We start from the raw sequence: 8438 nt of genomic DNA, 5'->3' as shown, positions 1-8438 counted from the left end.
TATATAAGGAATCCACTCCCCTGGTATAAATACTTAGATAACAAGAGGAAAGCATCCTGGTAAAAGATGTAATATGAAAAGCAAGCAAAAAAAAACCAAAAAACTGTCGAGGTTTGGTCTGTTGCTGTGCCTTGTGATTCTAAATACGGTCCTGGTTACTTCAGAACAAGAGAATCTTCACGTAGACTAAGAGGTGCTGTAACTTTGCTCCTTAATTTAAAACTACTGGTTAAATAAGGATGCTAACACCCTATAGCTGAGGAGAAGAGAGGTAGGTGGGGTTTCGGTTCCAGGGATTAGGGTCTGAGGAGAACCACAAGGAAAAAGGAGAAAGTGGAGAAAGCAGAGACCGTGACGTGGGTGAGTCGTGAAAACATGGCCATGCGGGCTGGCCAGCTGGAGTTAAGAGCAACCCAGATGAAGCAGCAAGTCATAAGTCAGGGTTAGTGACAGGGAAGCAGGCTTAGAGGGTTGGTATCTGCCCAGCTCTAATGCGTTAAAGGCTTATTATTATAAGTATAAAAGCTTTGTGTCTTTTATCCAGGATCTGAATGATCTAGGGAGTAGCAGAAACTCCGTACTGAAATTAGAAACTTACTACAACAAACAAACGGAAACAAACCAAACCTTTTGCCCAATCTTGTCTAATCTGGGTTTGGTTGGTTAGAGGATCTTGTTGGTTTGGGGGGGGGGGGTGGTTTTGCTGTTTGCTGTTTGCTTTTTGCTTTTTTTTACTATTTTGAGTAAAATACCATCTGTAATTTTATTTACTTAAATTGTCTCAAAGTGAAATGATTACCCTGTGTCGGGGATACTTCAATGCTGGCAACGTATTAATCGTTTTTTTTTTTTTTTTTTTTTTGAAACAGGACCTCACTATGTAGTCATGGCTGGCCTCAAACTCAGAAAGATCCACCAGCATCTCCCTTACGAATGCTGGGAATAAATACACGTTTGTTTTTGACACAGTGTCTTGTTATAGAGCTCATGCTGTCCTTGAAATCATTATGTGGCTTAGGCTGAACTCAAATTCCAAATGCCAGGCTTCTAGGCTTGTGCCACCACACCCTGCTAGGTCTGTGTATTTGAAAATGGAAAACTTTCAGAGAATATTTACTCTTATGCCTATATCTCGCCCTGAGCTGCCCTGATTCCTTGGATCTGGAAACAGATAAGTGAAGCAATTCTCCTCTCCTGTAGACGATCCCACTAGTGTAAGTGCATACATAATACCAAATTTGTATTTCTTTCTCCTCTATCTTTACCGTCAACCTAAGATATCTCATTGTGCCAAGTCATTTTTGGAGAATTTGACTGATGTGATTTTTAAGGTGGGGAGGCAAAAGTTAGAGTCAACAACAGAAGCATACCAATGTGGAAAAAAAGAATGCAATGTGCTCACAAAAACATGGCAGCCTGACACTAGTAGAGCCAAGGGGCAGTAAGGAAGTGAGTGTTCCACGGTGGCCCATGCTTCAGTTACTGGAAAACAAAGGGGCAGAATGTGGCACCAGGTCATGTCATGGTGAACGTGAGCCATCTAGAAAAAGATGGCAGGTACAGAAGAGGAACGTCTAAATAAGCCAAGCCAAGCAGTGGTGCTTTGATGGAAAGTAGCCTATACAGTTTTTCAATGTGTGTGTGTGTGTGTATGTGTGTGTGTGTGTGTGTGTGTGTGTGTGTGTGTGTGTACGGAGAAGCAAGTTCAAGTGTTGAGGTCAGAGAACACCTTTGTGGAGTTAGTTCTTTGCTTCCACATTAGGTAGATTCTGGGCTTTCTCAACCACGGCCTTTACCCACTTGAGCCATGTAACTGGTCCATAGCCTGAACCTTCTAATGGAAATAACACCTTCAGAATTAGAATAACTGTGATTTCTGGGTTTTGTCTCATTGTTGAAGCCAGGAACACCAGAGTTGCTATCTTAGCTGCTTGTTGCTGTGATAAACTACACATCAAACAAAACTTGAGGGGCTAATTTGGGCTCATGGTTTGCTTACAGTAGCTGGTGGGGAGCTTGAAGCAATTAGCCACATTGAGTCCACAATCAGGAAGGAGAAGACAATGAACACTTGTGTTCAGCTTCGTCCTTTTAACGCAGTCCAGGGAATGGTGCCAGTCTCCTCTAGGGGGCAGTCTTCCCACCTCAGGGAACCTAATCTAGATAATCCCTCCAGTGTGCTGGAGGCTCACATCTCAGACCGTTCCAGTTCCTGCAGCCAACAGTGAGACCATCACACTTGCCTCAAACTCAGAATTCGGCCTCAGCTTCCCGAGCACCGTTACAGCTTGCAGTACCGTATCTGGCCACTAGAGGAGCAGGACCGTGAAAAGACAGTTCAAGCTATCAAAGGCCATTTAAGATAGGTAGCTTCCATTAATGACTTAAAGCAGTGTATGCCCCAGAACAGAATCCTGAGACTTTTTAAAAAGCAAGTGATATTTGTTAACATTAAGTAAAAGTGCTCTTTTTTCTTTCTTTATACTTCAATAGAATATAAATCCAAGGAGCGTTCTAGGCACTTCGTTAAAAATTCATCATTGCTAAAGTATAAAGGGAAATAGTTGAATAAGTCAACAAAATGAAATAAAATCAAGGACAGGGATACAGCCAGCTTAATACTGCACGGTAGTACAGTGTGGACTTATCCAGAAGTCTTCCTGGTGAGGCAAAGTCATGGGATTTAGAGTCAGATACGCCTGCCTGCCTTTGACGGCTGTGGCTGCCTTTGAGCCGTAGGTAACACACCCGATCTTCTTTACCCTGATCTATAAAATAAGCGTCCAGACTCTGTGGAGTCGGTTGAATTTAAATGATGTTCCACACGTGCCTAGCATGGTACCTGACAGACAAGTATTCCATAATTCGTGGTTATCAAAGTGCCTGAGACCGTGCCTAGAGCGCTCCTGACTGAGACGGTGAGGTAAACAAACGGCACGGGGTCGGCTTGCAATGACTGCAAAGCTTATGTACCTCCCCGGCGATCTAGATCCTCTGGAGAGAGTTTAAAGCTAATAGACGACATAATTTTTTTTGTTGGGGCACAGGAATTACCCCACAAACCACTCAGATACCCATCTCATTCAAAGAGGGATAGTTTATTGAACACATACATCCCAGGGCTGATCAATCAGGGACACAGGTTAGACTCAGGAGCAGCTTATAAACAACCATAAAAGCTCACACACAGATGCAGGAAGTGCTTCTGGGCTGTTACGGAGGTTGATTTGGGTCTAAGCTTATTGTAGTTAACTATACAAAGCAATTCTAACTGACCTTTATTGTGATTGGCTCTAAAGGAAGGTGAAGGACTGGGGAGTTTTCAAGAACATCAAAGAATAGAACTTAACAGGATATGGTTAATGGTTAACTCCGGCATGAGAAAATTCCTCTGTAACAGTGTAAGATGCTTGGCTATGGGCATACAACAAAATGGCTCCAGGCATGTCAGAAAGGCAATGCTAGGTCTTAACATTTTTAAATGATTTTCATGTTTTTAATACAAATTGGCTACCTCATGGTATGGAAACATGGGGTCTTCAAAGGTCCACTGCTCTGACAACCAACCAGAGAGCAGAGCCAGGCCCCTCCTCAGGATGGACAGTCCTCAGAAGTGACCACCCCATATCCTTGCAGAGAGATTTTGTGACAGCTAAATTCTTCACCATGAAAATCATGTCCCAATCCAACATGAAGACAGATAATTGAAGCTGAAAATTACTGTGCAATATTGTGTCTTAGCTGCAGTTACATTATCAGAAAAATTATAAGGGAAGTGTTACTTTACCTTAAAGACCACTGGTATGTAGATCCACCAAGGAGGAAAACGAAGTGCCATGAGACGTCTAAGCATGAGTAATTTCACTCTGGCAAACCTTCCAAGTAAATTAGTCACAAGATGGGCCTACAAGAAAATGGAAAATGGATAAGAATGGAAGAAGATTTCTGCTAAATGATACCTGCCAATTTTAGCATACAGTATAGAATATTTTCTGATTTCTCTGCTAGGACAAATGCCCTTAAAGTATCCAAAACTGGTTTCAAGACATTTGTCTGCACAGTATGAGGAAGGAAGGCTGGGATCAGAGTTTGAAAACTTACAATAATGAGGCACTCTCATTTTAATTCAGCACTCCGTTAGGACCCTTCCTCAGGCAATGTCTGAAGACATTTATCTTTCTGAAGTTACATGCAAATTATTTCTTAGGTGACTGCTTTTATTCACCATGGAAATGGCCAGGGGATTCGGGTCATTGATTCAGCATTAGGTGGTTTGCACAGTGAGACACTATAAGGTGAAAGTTTGAATTTAGAACTTAATTATATTGGAGAAGGGGGAGAAAATGGGAGAAAATAATGATCTTTGTGTTCACCTGAGAAGTGCTCACAACTAGGTGAAGGATGTTAACATCTGTGGGAGAAGACAGCAAGAGCTGAGCAATTTTTAAGGGCTGAAGATGAATTCAGTAGCCAACAGGTAATTGATTAAGAAGATGTTTGTGAGATCAGAGGGCAGTCCAGGAGATCTTTGTATTGGATTCTTTTTTTTTTTTTACTCCATATTTTATCCAAATGCTTAAGATGCAAGGCAGTCAAAGGAAAGGCCACCTGGTCACCGCCTGCGTCCTACCCCTGACATTTTGCAATGCTTGCTTGCCTCATGTATTATTGATCTCCATTCATTGATTACCTAGTTAAATGTATATGTTAAAATCTGCTTCTCATGCTTATTACACCTTGAATCTGATACTGACTGTTTCACGTACGATATGCATACCATAAATTGCACAGATCTTAAGCATATAGTCCCTGAGTTTACCATCTGCACTAACCTCTCAGCTCATATAGAGACCATTACTATGAGTTCATCGCCCCAGTAAATGTCCTCCTGACGCTCCTGTCCATTTGTCCCACCCCTCTGGGGAAGCCACTCTTCTGATCTCACTTCCCAGCTCAGCTTAGTTTTGCTTGGACTCCTTGAGTGTGATCTCCCTTGGGGAAATGTAAGGTTTTTGAGTTTGATTTGAGTTGTTTTAACAAGTTTTAGGAATTATGAAGAGAACGGATGTTCTGCGTGGGGAGATGGGGGCTTAGAAGGCAGAATGAGAGAGGAGAAAACTCCTGCCACCTCACTATGTAGTAGGATACTGTTGAAACTTTGCATAGAACAGTTTCTTTGGCAGAAGGATAATTTGTGAATCAGGCAGCACTTGGAGCCAGAGCAGATTCAGAGGGTTCACCCACTGCCGTGGTGGCAAGCTTGTAAAGGGCGGATGCAGAAGCACAGAGGTGCTCTATAACACTAACCTGGGGCAGCATAAACGAACATCTACTCACCCCAGATAGGATGCCAGTGACCAACCAAAGAACTGATGAGCCAATGAGTTTTATAGTGGTTACTTACAGAAGTGTGGTTGAGCACTAACACAGAAGCAGAACTAACCCCGAGGCACATCACTAAAACCCACCCAGCAGGGTTGGCAGCTCATGGAGCCTGGAGACCCCAGAGCACCGTGCTCTGATGTAACCCAGTTTATCTATTGAGCTTTTGTGAGTTCTCCCTTTGATGCCACGTGCACCTGTTTTTATGTGTTAGTAAACGATATGAAGAAGGGCTGACTTCTTTTAAATACACCACCATTAACCCAGTGCCTGCCTTCAAAGTGTTTGTTTTTTGTTCTCTCTCTGTGTGGCCCTGGCTGTCCGGGAACTCGTTCTGTAGACTAGGCTGGCCTCTAACTCAGAGGTCCGCCTGCCTCTGCCTCCTGAGTGTTGCGATTAAAAGCACGCACCACCACTGCCCAGTGCCCTCACTATTTTTCACCGTTTTATTATCTAACTGCTTACACACCTTACGTTTGATTTTGAGACCATCTTCCTTGGTTTTTTTTCTCAAGGTAACCCTAAAGTAAGAAAAGTGGTACCCAGGGTTTGGCTCCCGCCTCACCTTCGATCTACAGGTATCTCACACTCTAAGGCAGTTGGCAAACCTTTACAGAACGGAAGCTAACAGTGGGAAAGGCATGACTAACGGCTTGTGCTGTGGGCTTGTTACATGGTTTCGATTCCTGCTGACATCAACCTCTGCTCCTGGCGAAAGTGTCCTCTGAATACATTTGCAATACAGTCCTGGTAACTGTAAATTCTCTTTATCAAATATTCCGAGACCTTTCTGCTTCCGGTCCCCCTGTGGTTTGGGGGGCTCTGGTGGTTAGTTTGGCCCTAGCGCTGTGAGTGCTACTTTGTAAATTGATGCTCTGAGGGCTTCTTTTCTTTTCTTTCTTTTTTTTAATGTTTTTTTATTATTATTATTTTCTTTATTTACATTTCAAATGCTATCCCAAAAGTTCCCTACCCCCCCCTCCCCTGCTCCCCTACCCACCCACTCCCACTACTTGGCCCAGGCCTTCCCTTGTGCTGGGTCATGTAAAGTTTGCAAGACCACGGGGCCTCTATTCCCAGTGATGGCCGATTAGGCCATCTTCTGCTATATATGCAGCTAGAGACACAATCTCAGGGGGTACTGGTTAGTACATATTGTTGTTCCACCTACAGGGTTGCAGCCCCCTTCAGCTCCTTGGGTACTTTCTCTAGCTCCTCCATTGGGGACACTGTGTTCCATCCAATAGCTGGCTGTGAGCATCCACTTCTGTGTTTGCCAGGCTCTGGCATAGCCTCACAAGAGGCCGCTATATCAGGGTCCCTTCAGCAAAATCTTGCTGGCATGAGCATTAGTATCAAGGTTCGGTGGCTGATGATGGGATGGACTCCCGAATGGGGTAGTCTCTGGATAGTCCATCCTTTCATCTTAGCTCTAAATTTTGTCTCTGTACCTATATCCTTTCATGAGTATTTTGTTCCTTATTCTAAGGAGGAATGAAGTATCCACCCAGTGGTCATCCTTCTTGGTTTTCTTCTGTTTTGCATAATGTATCTTGGGTATTCTAAGTTTCTGGGCTAATATCCGCTTATCAGTGAGTACATATCTAGTGATTTCTTTTGTGATTGGGTTACCTCACTAAGGATGATATCCTCCAGATACATCCATTTGCCCAAGAATTTCATAAATTCATTGTTTTTAATAGCTGAGTAGTACTCCATTGTGTAAATGTACCACATTTTCTGTATCCATTCCTCTATTGAGGGACATCTGGGTTCTTTCCAGCTTCTGGCTATTATAAATAAAGCTGCTATGAACATAGTGGAGCATGTGTCCTTATTACCAGTTGGAAGATCTTCTGGGTATATGCCCAGAAGAGGTATTGNTGGGTCCTCNGGTAGTACTATGTCCAATTTTCTGAGGAACCGCCAGACTGATTTCCAGAGTGGTTGTACAAGCTTACAATCCCACCAGCAATGGAGGAGTGTTCCTATTTCTCCACAACCTCGCCAGCATCTGCTGTCACCTGAATTTTTAATCTTAGCCATTCTGACTGGTGTGAGATGGAATCTCAGGGTTGTTTTGAGTTGCATTTCCCTGATGGCTAAGGAGGGCTTCTTTTCTAACAATGCTCAGAATGATGGCTGTTCTGTTACCTCTGACCCCTGAGTAACTGAGTTTACAGCATTTCTCTGCTAGCCTCCCCGCAGCCCCTCTTGTGCACAGTATAAATCTAGGGTGCTTGTGAGCTACAACCCCTTGCTGGGACAAAAGAGAGAAATGTTGTGAAAAACAAGGTGCCTTGTAGAATTGTCAACACAAAGACTTCGGAAACTACATGTGTGTGAGTTTAAACCCCACACACCAAACAAGCAAGTGAACTCTAGCTGTGGAGACATACTCTAACCAGAGCATCCTCTGATCCCACAGATCAGTCTCCACAGCTGCCTCCCTGGTGCCCCCCACAAGCTCCAGTGTTTTTTACCTGTGCTTCTAGCCTTAAACCCCAGAGTTCCCACAACCTACGGTTTAAGTTCAAACAAACTGCTGGGGCTTCTCTCCAATCACTGAAGCACTGAGCATCTTTACTGATTGTGAAGGGTACTGCAGATGATAAGATGGAGTGGTACCCACACGAGGCCCAGGGAAGGGCCCAGTGCTTCCTGCTCCTTCCTCCCAGACCCTCATAAGCTCAGCTGTCAGAAGCTCCCAGCCCCTCTCCTTAAAGATTCTTCTGGAGGTTGAACAGCACAGACGGACACGGCTGCTAGAGCCTGAGTGCTCCCTATTTGCCTTCGCATCTCTGCAGCTCTCCTTCCTCCCAGTATATGGAGGGAGGACCATTCCTCCCAGTATATGGAGGACCCCTGTGGTATCTCCTGGGACCTATTGTTTATCACTGGACAATGATAATTCAGAGAATTTCTTTATAGCTACAAGACAGAAATCTGAGGAGTTTTTATGTCATGGCTTGGTGTATTAGTCAGGGTTCTCTAGAGTCACAGAACTTACAGATAGTCTCTATGTAGTAAAGGAATTTATTGATGACTTACAGTCT

The sequence above is a fragment of the Mus pahari genome, chromosome 9 (genome assembly GCF_900095145.1).
Source record: "Mus pahari chromosome 9, PAHARI_EIJ_v1.1, whole genome shotgun sequence".
NCBI classification, from domain to species: Eukaryota; Metazoa; Chordata; class Mammalia; order Rodentia; family Muridae; genus Mus; species Mus pahari.
The sequence above is the reverse complement of the archived record's forward strand: the minus strand, read 5'-3'. Positions refer to the sequence as shown.